We start from the raw sequence: 11,388 nt of genomic DNA on the forward strand, positions 1-11,388 counted from the left end.
ATCTACTAGAGGTGAGCTTTAAGTGTAAGGTCAATCCCATTAGCATACAAACGTGCTGTAGTATCACCAATTCTTTAAAAAATAAATTTAAAAAATTCCTTAACTATCCTTTCCAGCTGTCATGCCAATTCTTCCCCCCACCCAAAAGAAGACCTTAAAAATCGTGCATTCTGTGTCTCGACTCCCTCCCCTAGTGTTCTTTCCTCAACCAATTATGATCCAGCTTTTTTCTCCACTACTCCACTGAAACAGCACTTGTGAAGATCAGCAACGACTGTGATATTTCCAAATCTAAAGGTCAGTTCTCAGTCTTCATCCTACCTGACTTAGCAGTGTAGCAATACTGTGCTTATTTCAAGAGGCTACTTTTCAGTCTCTTGTGCGGGCTCCTCCTTTCCTGACCTCTCAATTTTTGAGGGTTTTCTCGCCTTCCTTTTTTGGTTATCTGTCTGTACTTACTCATCCAATCATGTGGTTTTAAATAGCATCCATATATCACTGATGATCCCTAAATTTATATCACAAGCCTTAACCTGGGTTTGTACATATAGTCACCTGCTTGCCCTATGTGAATGAGTTCTAGGCATCTCAGAATTAATTTGTCTCAAATGGTGCTCTTGATTTCCTGCCACTCCACTCCCAACTGCTCTCCCACCACCACCCACGTCTCAGGAAATAGATCCAGTATTTATGCATTTCCCCCATGCATCACATCCAATCCACCAGTCACTTCTGTCGGCTCTACCTTCATCCATTTCCCTGCACATTCACTATCATCACCCTGGTCAGCACCCCTCTTCATTTCTTACCCAGACTCCCACGGCCGCCTTCTAACTCGTTTTCTTACTTTCTCTCTACTCCCCATTCTGGAGAGCAGCAGAGTTACCCTGTTAAAATATAAGCAAAATAATATTCTCCTCAGCTTAAAAACATCCAATAACTTCTCCTCACACTTAGAACAAAATCCATGACCTTGCCCTTGCATGTTCCGGCCCTGACTGTCTCTGATCCCAACTCTTCAACCCCTCCTCCTCCTCTGGTGGTCTTCTATCTGTACTGGCCCTCTTGCTGTTCCTCAAGTACGTGGGCCTGGTTTCCTGTTCTAGACCTTTTACTTGCTATTTTCTCCTCCTAGAATATTATTTCCCCATTCCTTCTGTGCTCAAATGTCACCTCTTTAGAGACACCTTCCTTGCCCACCTTTCCAAAATAGCCCCCAATTGTTACTACACCTTACACTACTTTATTTTCTTCATAGCACTTATCGCTACCTGATATTATTATAGACAGTTTCTTTTTTCCTCTGTTTCCCCTACTTGAATATAACCTCTAGAAAGGCAAATATTTCTTCTGTGCTCGCGGTTGTACACCCAGCACTTAGTAATGTGTATGATATGTAGTAGGTGATTAATAATGAATGAGCTAATATTACTACACTCCTGGGCATAACTGTTGGTCTCTAGAGGCCACAAGTAAACAGCATTTGTTTCTGGTTTCTGTAGATTCAGATCGGAATCTTTGCAAGGATAGGAGCCATACAATTGGCTACAAATGGAAAGCCTGAATGGATCTTCCTCATCTCTCCAGACTCTGTTCTAAGCGATTTACATGTATTCAGTAATTTTCATAATACAGGTATTTGCTTTTATTATTTCCATTTTACAAATGAGGAAACTGAGGCACACAAAAGGTGAGGAACTTGCCTAAGGTCACATAGCTAGTGATATGAGAAGGGGAACCCTGGCATTCTCACGGCCGAGCCCACGGTCCCTCCCCACGTCTTTGTACTGCCTCCCTTATACCACATCTGTTTTCTGCTTGGTGATGGCTTACAGTGCTTCAAGAGCGTTTTGTAACTGCACGGTTTACTTTTCCAGTTTGGCCTGTGAGCTTCCCTTGTGGACAGGCATTATGCTTTATTCGTCTTTCTGTCCTCCTCAACAACCAGGACAACGCCAGTGACAGGACAGGGGCTCAAAGCATGCTCTTGGGCGCAGTGAAGAAACACTAAGCAAAGCTTATGACTTCCTGATAGTAACGTCCTAGCACCGTCTCTGTGAAACCACGGACTCAAAGGCATCGTCCTGATCTTTGAGATGTTACTATCTTTGATTAAGTAATTTGCCTGATGAAGGGCTCAGAAATATGAAAACTTCCCAAACAGTGCCTATCCGCATCCTCTACTAACTGCAGACAAGTGGTTGGGCACCGGAGGAAGGTCAAGCAACTGTCTTCATGTGGCAATGCCAGCTTAGAGATGCGCTGTGGACAGCCAGATTTTAAAAAGAACGTGGCAGCGGTGGGATTCGAACCCACGCCCCCGAAGAGACTGGAGCCTTAATCCAGCGCCTTAGACCGCTCGGCCACGCTACCCGCCCGCCGGGCAGGAAGAAATACACCCTCTACCCTCGGCTGTCCTCCCCTCCCCCGCTCCATGGTTCACAGACTTGAGTTTTGGGTTCTTTGCGTCTTTCTTCCTTTCCTTCTCGGTTGGCTTTGCCTTCTTCCTTCTTCTAAGCCACGGTATTTGAGATTGATGGAAGGAGTCGCGTACGTGTTTCGCAGGCCGTCCCGACAGAGGGAGGACAACACTTGTCAGGTCTGACGTTTACGGAGCGCCTGCCCTGTGCCACCACAGGCAGGTCACCGGGCTGGGTCGGGTCCTCCCCTGCCTCGGGGGGTCTTCCCGGAGGGCGCCACAGGCTTTGCTGCGCCGGCCGCGGGCAAAACGGTCGGTAACTGTCCAGGAGGAGACGCCCTCCGGTCCCTGGATCACTCGGGACTGTCCCTGATTGCCTCCCCCAATTCCTGCAGCGTCTCTGACCCACTGGGAAGCAAAAACATGCAGCGAAATTCTCTTGATGCCCGAATGTTTTTCCTAAAAAAAGATTCACAGTCTTGCGGCGCCGCCTTCCGGAATTGGGGCAGGAGAGACTGCAGTGACTTATCTCATCCGCTAGGCGTCACCCCATACCCATGGTTGTTGAAAGAAGCTTGTGACCAACTGCAGACGTGGCTCAAACTTTCCTTATTAAAGTTTAGGGAAAGAAAAGGCTCAGGTGGGGTTTGTTAGTCTAGGGGTGCGAGTCTCGCTTAGGGGGCGAGAGGTCCCGGGTTTAAGTCTCCGACAAGCCGTATTTTCTTTTCCTAGTTGTCTCTCCAATAAAACCAGGTTTATTGATGTGAAACCCCATCGCACAAAGTATCATCGATAGTTAATATTATTATATGAACACTGCTTTATATGCCACTATTTCAGATGTGTATACTTCATCTGTAGACAAATGCTCTTTGTCATGTTATTAGATCATGAGGATAAATACTAGACGCTTTCACGTATCATTTACAAAATACTTCTATAAAATCATTATACCAAAATTGAACATCGTTCCTCTTTTGCGTGTTTTTGTCGGTATCCAGGAATTGTTCATTCGGGACTTAGAGAGGCGTATTTCATATTGTTTCACATGACCTTCAGTTTTCCCCCATTGGAAGCACAGGGGCCCTTCTTTGAGTGCTGGGACCTCCGCAGGGTAGCGAGTGTGGTGAAATGTCTTTTCACCTAAAGCTGGGCTTCGTCCCTCATTCGAGCCTAGGGTGACAGGGCCTGGTCTGTGCTGTGCGGGTGGGGAGTCTCAGACGGTGCAGCCCCTGAAGAAAAACTTCTAGAGAGGGATTTGAGGGCTGCCTACAGGCCACAGCTGGAGGGAGACACGCCCTGTATCCCAGTAACCATCGGCACCTTATGTCCCACTCTACCTTCCTCTGAATTATCCTCCTGCACCGGGTACTTTCTCCTCCCTAGTTAAGTTTACTTCTGGGTCCGACCGGGTGCCAGACTTAGTTTCTGTCTGTGATCCTCACGACTTCCTCAAGCCACAGAAATGGACCGTGCTAAGGAGCAGGAAACTCAGAGAGATGAGAGCTTAGTGGCTCAGCTGCTTATCTGAGGGGGCGATATAGATGTGCGTGGGGGGCTGTACGTGTAGGGTGAGGTTTCATTTCCTAGACCCCTAGATCGTGCTCTTCCTCCCCAGTCCCTACTGGGAATTCACTGTTCACGCCCTGCCATTCAGCCAGCTGTGTCCTGACTCAGCTGATAAACAAGAGCTAGAAACCGCAGATCGCATTTGTCACTTCATTTCTAGCTGTGCTGTAGAGGTACTTCTTCAGATATTTGGAAGAGCCATGAAGCAAATAATCATCCTTCACTACTCTCTCTTCCAATCTACATTCAATTACTTCACAAATGAGGTTGGCTCCATCTTCAGAATATTTCCACAGTTCAAACACTTCTCACCGCCTCCACCACCGCTGTAGTTCAAGCCTTCACCATATCTCACCTACGCTATTTATTGCAGGTCTCCCTGCTTTCTCCTTGTGCCCCTTAAGTCTATTTTCAACAGAGCAATCAGTATGGTCCTATTAAAACCTGTCAGAGCGTGTCATTCCTCTGCATCTCCATTTCATTCAGCATAAAATAAAAACTCCTTGCCAATGCTTTACACATCCCTACGTGACTTTGCCACTGCTTGGACTGCCTTCGTTTCCCTGACCTCATCTCCTGCCACTCTGTCCCTTTGCTCACTTCGTTCCAACTGCGTTAGCTTCTGCTGCTCCTCAGAGATGCCCACCTCAGTGCCTTTGTACTCTTCTGTCTGCCTTGAGTCTTATCTCCGCAGTATCTGCATGGCTCAGCCCCCACTTCCTCAAGATCTGCTGTGATGCCACCTACCAGAGATGACTTCTTTGACCATCCCTTATGAAGCAGCACCCACTCTCTCTGCTCTCTACCCCTCTTTCTCTCCTTTAATTTTCTTCATTGCACATCCCACCACCTGACTTTTTCTGTTATTGTTGGTTTTGTTAATTCTCCCTCCCCACCACTAGAATGGAGGTTCATGAGAACAGGTTCTTGTTTTCAGAAATCTCAGAGGCTGGAACAGTTCTTAGCACCCAATAAATTCTTAACAAATTTTTGGTTAATGAATTGTGTGAATTGTTGTAAATCAAAAAATTATCCAGGCTTTTAAGGGAGAGCTGATCCTGTGACACTGGGGGAGATAAGGAGCATGGAGGTATTGGGGCTTGATATTAGACGGCTCTTGTGGTGGGGGAAACGTGGAATCCTCAGGAAAAGGCTGCAGGGGGCCATGCCTGGAAAATATTCTGTGGCAGCTCCCCTTCTGGCTATGGTGTAACTCTACATATAAAGGCTTTGAAGAAGCGTCGAAAGGTTCTTCCAACTGGACATAAAGGAAGGCACAAGGTAGGCTCTCAGGAGATGTGACCTGGGAATCGTTGACTCTTGTTGCAGACTTGCTGCAGACAGAGCTGCTTAAGTATAGAGTTGCGTCAGGCTCTAACAGCTTTGAGCAGACTTTGAACCAGATGATATTTGGGGTCACATTGCAGGGTTGTACATACAGAGCCATCTGATTAGAGTCTTTAAGATAACTGATTTATCAAGATAAGGAACAAAAGTCCACAATAGAGAGACCAGAACGGAAGAGGGAGACTAAGGTTGGGGAAGAGCCTGTTTAACCCAACAGGACTTAACTTCACTTAACCAGGTTTTTGTGATGAGGGATCAGCACTATGAACATGAGTCCTAAGAAATCCCTGCTGGCATGTGGGGAGGGTGGAGGGAGGTATACATGGAACAGTGAATGCAAACCTACCGCTGGTCATAAAACACGTAATTAGTGGGGCAAGTGTCTCTGCTCCAGGGGCTAAAAAGTCAAACTGGAGTCTGCCCCCTTGTGGACAGAGTAGGTACTGTCGTGGGTCTTTTGTTTAGGGTCGTGAGAGAACGGTTTGTAGATGAACCGTTTCTAGTTACCCCGTTACTTTGTGCTGATCCTATCTGTGCGTGAGCTGGGGGTGGAGCTCACTGGAAAGAGTTGTGTTATTGTCCAGGGAAATGGTGTTCATGCAACTGAGCTGAGCTGTTTATTAAGGTAGATGCATCCTACCGACGCGGAGGGAAAGCGGAGAGTAGAACTAGCGGCCACGAGCAAAACTCCTGAGCTGGTCCTGACAGCTGGAGTGAGGGATTCGGAGGAAGAACAGCAGATTCACGGCTCTGAGCAGCAAATAGACGTGAATCAACATTTTCTTCCCTTCTCACAGATCTTTCTGATCTGATGTGCATATGGGGCTGTAGGGTCCTACCAAATTACCCCTCAAAAAGAATTATTGAGTTTCACAAAGAAAAACTCTCTGATACTATCATTAATGAGCAAAATATAATTCCTTTACACCATTCATTTATGCATTCTTTCATTCGCTCAATATTTATCGTGCGAATATTTCTTGAACATTTATTGTATTCCAGATGCTGTGCTTGGAGCGGAGTTTATTGCAGAGAACCAGACAGATGTGGTCTCTGCTCTGCTCCAGGGGCTAAAAAGTCAAACTGGAGTCTTCCCCCTTGTGGACAAAGTAGGTACTGTCGTGGGTCTTTTGTTTAGGGTAGTGAGAGAACGGTTTGTAGATGAACCGTTTCTAGTTACCCCGTTACTTTGTGCTGATCCTGTCTGTGCATGAGGTGGGGGTGGAACTCACTGGAAAGAGTTGTGTTATTGTCCAGGGAAATGGTGTTCATGCAACTGAGCTGAGCTGTTTATTAAGGTAGATGCATCCTACCGACGCGGAGGGAAAGCGGAGAGTAGAACTAGCGGCCACGAGCAAAACTCCTGAGCTGGTCCTGACAGCTGGAGTGAGGGATTCGGAGGAAGAACAGCAGATTCACGGCTCTGAGCAGCAAATAGACGTGAATCAACATTTTCTTCCCTTCTCACAGATCTTTCTGATCTGATGTGCATATGGGTCTGTAGGGTCCTACCAAATTACCCCTCAAAAAGAATTATTGAGTTTCACAAAGAAAAACTCTCTGATACTATCATTAATGAGCAAAATATAATTCCTTTACACCATTCATTTATGCATTCTTTCATTCGCTCAATATTTATCGTGCGAATATTTCTTGAACATTTATTGTATTCCAGATGCTGTGCTTGGAGCGGAGTTTATTGCAGAGAACCAGACAGATGTGGTCTCTGCTCTCATGGAACAATCAGACAATTTTTTAAAAACTAAGAAATATAATTAATTTACTATGCTAGTGACAAGGGCCACAAAGGAAAGTAGAGGGTTTTATGCAAGCAAAACAGAAGCTGTTCACTTACTCTGAGGTTTCTGGGAAGACTTGTCTGAGGAAATGAAGGATGTGGAGGATTTAACCAGGCAGATGGGGAGGCTGAGTAGAGTAAGGAACGTTCCATCATGAGAGAACTAGAGATGTTAATAACCTTGAGTTGGAAGAAAGCCTGATGAGTTCAGGGAACTGAAAAGAGGGTTTCTGGAAGGAATATGGAGATGGAGGGAGAGTGGTCTGAGGTGAGGCTGTCTATGCAAGGCCTGATAGGCAGAGGTAAGAACTGTGGTCATATCTTAAGACTAATGAAAAGCTATTGACACATTTTAGGTCGGGATGGGAATGGATACTACAGGCACAAACCTGGACTTATTTTTTAAAATTTACTGAGTTGCAGTAGGGTTGACAGTAAGCCACGGGAGCCACATTTCAGCTTTCTAATAAGCAAATATAGAGGCCTGCTTCAGAGATTGGTATAGCTGCATGTGGTTCATCAGCTCTAGACCATGAGTTGTTTTCACCTCCTCCACTCCACCAACTCTGCCAACTCCCAGCCACAAAAAAGGCTGCGAGGCCCACGGAATTAAGCTCAGGGTCACACAGCCAGTTAGTGGCAGAGCCAGTGTCAGGAGCGGAAGCCAGCTTCCACAACTGCCAGGCTACTGCTCACTGCATTAGCTGGGTGCCTCTGAAAAGGAAATTTTGCTTTTTAACACATCTGGATTCTTTAGGATTATTGGGGGTCAGGAGACAATCATGCATCTTCTTTCAAGGCATCTTATCTGATTTTCAGGGAAGCTGGAACTGGTCCAGAGAGGGGAGCAGAACCTGGGAGTGGTCTGATAGATCTGAATGTCCTGGGAGGTGCTATAGGGGAAGGCTGGGTTAATGGTCCTTCCTCAGTCAGGATTCAGTGCTCAGCCTGGGGACACACACAAGAAGCCAGATTGCTATGATCAAAGCATTCTCAGAAGTGGAAAACTGAAGGGACAGGGACTACTGGACTACCAAGTAGCTGTTAGAAAGACGTGCTTAGGGCAACTTTCTCTCAGTCTTGTTTCCTTGGGCTATCACCTGGTGCAGGCATTTCTGGAACACAAAGAAAGTTATAAAACAAGAAATGGCTTGGTTTCCCCCAAAGGGAGAACAGGACCTCCCATGTGCATAGCCCGGGGCTGTAACTGCAAGGTGGAGATCGATGGCCTCTGATTCAGAACACGTCCTGCCCAAGATCAGGAGCAGCTTGTTCTTGGACATATGTGGGGCCCAGTCTGCCCACTTCATCTGGACAAAGGGACAGGTGAGGTAGTGGGAGGGGAATTGGAAGAGTGTCCAGGGCTTGTGGGGATATTGCACAAATCCTTCAGTTAACAGCCTGTCTAGAAAACAGCTTTGCAACTGCCAAAGGTAGCCAATGAACTTCTCCAGAATAGGGGTGCCTCATGCCTTTTTCCCCTAATGCTAAGGTGTCCCTTAATTTAACTTAGGGGGGTATTCCTTTGACCAGAATGCCAATTCCCTAGGCCATTTCACTGGGCTACCCTAGCATGCTCCTGAGTCAGAGCTCCCACTTCTGGGTCTGGAACCCAGGATCCAGCTCCCCATTTCCCTGCTGCTCACCTTGACTCTAGGCTGGGAGGCAGAGACCACCTCCCTATTCCCTCAGTGTGGAGGGGACGAGAACTTTAGTCAGAAAATTGTCATCTTAAGAGAATAGCCACTGAATTCATTCTAATTTAGCTCAGAACCTTAGTAAAGTAGAATGGGATCTTGCAGTCAAATTTTTCCTTTATTCTTTTCTACCACCTTCATTTTAGAGATAAAGAAACTGAGACCCTGAGAAGTGACATGACTTTCCGATGATCACATAGCTAGTTAGCGGCAGAAGAGAGGCAAGATCTGACATCTTTTACCCATTTGTCCACTCCACAAACATTTTTTAATCTCCTGAGAAGTACCTGGCATGTACTAGAGAAAACAAGTACATCGTTCTAGCTCTCCAGAAGCACACAGCACATGGGAGAGAAGGTCAAAGAAGCCCTTTGCAGCACCACACAATAAGTTATGTAGGAGAAACATGTAGGAAGTATGTAGGAAGCATGAAGGAGAACTTTTTATGGACACTCATGGAGGAGATGGGGCTGGTTAATTAGAAAAAGGATTCCTGGCAGAGTTGATAGAGTCCAATGGCCTCTGCATTGCACTTGGGAATATTTATTGATGTGTGAGCTTACAGTGGGTGCCTGAGAGGCTGTGTGCACCAGTGCAGATTTTCTCATGAGCAAGGCCTATTCCCATGGTTAGAAAATCACTCAAGGTATCCGGTTAGAAAAACACTCAAGGTATTATCTGACTCTTTTCCTCAGCAGGGAAGTAGATGGAAATGGTTTGCAAGGGCTCTGTAGTGAAAATGAATATGGGAGGAAAGAAATCAGGTCTCAACTAAAAAGAACTTCCAACCTCTTAGTCTTAAGAGAGGTGCTAACAGGTAGCTTGTGGGTGAGTCAGAATCCCGGGCTGAGCCCGAGGTGAAACCTTTTCGTCCTCAGGGTGAGCTCAGTGATCAATCAGCGTGCTGCCCTGTGGAGCTTAATTTTGGGTAATGTGGGAAGGGGAGACAGACTGTAACAACAAACAAAATACAAATGTGAATTATATAATATATTAGAGGGCGAAAAGGAAATAGGAAAAGAAAAGGTAGAACCAGGGAAGTGTGGGTCAGTAGTGTGTGGGACTTGCAGTGTCGAATGCACTGGTCTGTGCAGGCCTCACTACACAGAAAACAGAGACATAGAACAGGGAGTGAGCTGCAGCATATGGGAGAGAAGAGTGTTCCAGGTAGAGGGAACAGCCAGAGCAAACACCGCAAGGCAGGAACCTGCCTGACCTGGTCGAGGAACAGTGAGGCTGGAGCACATTTGGATGGGGATGTGGCTTTGCCATTAATGTGATGCTTACCAACTCCCAGTTTCTGTATCGCTCAGTTCAGAATTACAAATTCCTGTCACAAGAGGATTTGACTGGTCAGATTAGATCAAGGGTCTATCTGTAGACTAAGCTATGGCCTGAGAGGAAGAGTCACGTCAAAAAAATGGTTGAGTATGGAGAACAGTATGGAGGTTCCTCAAAAAACTAAAAATAAAACTGCCATATGATGCAGCAATTCCACTTTTAAGTATATGTTCAAGAGATATGACATCAGTATGTTGAAGAGACATCTTCATTCCCGTGTTCGTTACAGTATTATTCACAATAGCAAAGATATGGAATCAACATAAGCGTCCATCAACAGCTGAATGGATAAAGAAATGTGATATATAGACACGTGTATATAGTGGATACTACCTGGCCTCAAAAAAAGGAATTTCTGGCATTTGTAACAACATGAATGAACCTAAAGGACATTATGCTAAGTGAAATAAGCCAGGCATGGGAAGACAAACACCACACGATCTCACTTACACGTGGAATCTAAAAAAGTCAGACTCATAGAAGTAGAGAGTGGGAAGGTGGTTAACAGAGGCTGGGGGAGGTGGAAGATGAGGGTGGGAAATGGGAAGATTTTGACCAAAGGGCACAATGTTTCAGTTAGAAGAAACAAGTTTTTGAGATTTATTGCACAGTATGGTGACCATAGTTAATAATGGATTGTATTTTTCAAAATTGCTAAAAGAGAAGGTTTTAAATGTTCTCCCTCCAAAAAATGATAAGTATCTGTGGTGATGGATATGTTAATTAGACTGATATAATCATTCCACAATGTATACGTATATCAAAATATCACATTGCACCCCATAAACATATGCAATTATTATTTGTCAATTAAAAATAAAAATTTAAATTAAAAATGGCTGAGTAGAAAATTGGTAGGTACCCACCACATAATATAGTTGAATTTGTTCTTAGATATTTTCTAAACGAGTGTTTAATTTTTTGGAAGGGTATATTTCAATAATTCTGAGTTCCTGAATGATTGTGTAAACAGAACCTACAGTGCTCACCTTAAAGTGTTGAATGAAAGAGAAATAAACTTCCAACTTTTTAAAGTCATTGAATTATTGATGATGTCTTTGTTACAGCAGCCCATCCTTATCCTGTGCAGACTCTTTCCAGAAACTTCCAGCTGAATACTCTTTCCTTCTCATTGGTGCCCCATGAATGGGATTATCCTGGTGACTTAGATTCATAGAAATCCACAACCAGAGCCCCAGCAGGTCCCCTAGAAACCC

General features: G+C 45.2%; 1 non-coding gene across 1 annotated transcript; it reads right to left on the reverse strand.

Annotated features, from left to right (window-relative positions):
* Positions 1–2,291: 2,291 nt before the first annotated feature.
* TRNAL-AAG lies at positions 2,292–2,373 on the reverse strand. The gene has a single exon. It is a non-coding gene; the product is annotated as a tRNA-Leu (tRNA).
* Between the last annotated feature and the right edge of the window lie 9,015 nt (positions 2,374–11,388).

The sequence above is a fragment of the Galeopterus variegatus genome, unplaced genomic scaffold (assembly GCF_000696425.1).
Source record: "Galeopterus variegatus unplaced genomic scaffold, G_variegatus-3.0.2 Scaffold12149, whole genome shotgun sequence".
Taxonomy (NCBI): Eukaryota; Metazoa; Chordata; class Mammalia; order Dermoptera; family Cynocephalidae; genus Galeopterus; species Galeopterus variegatus.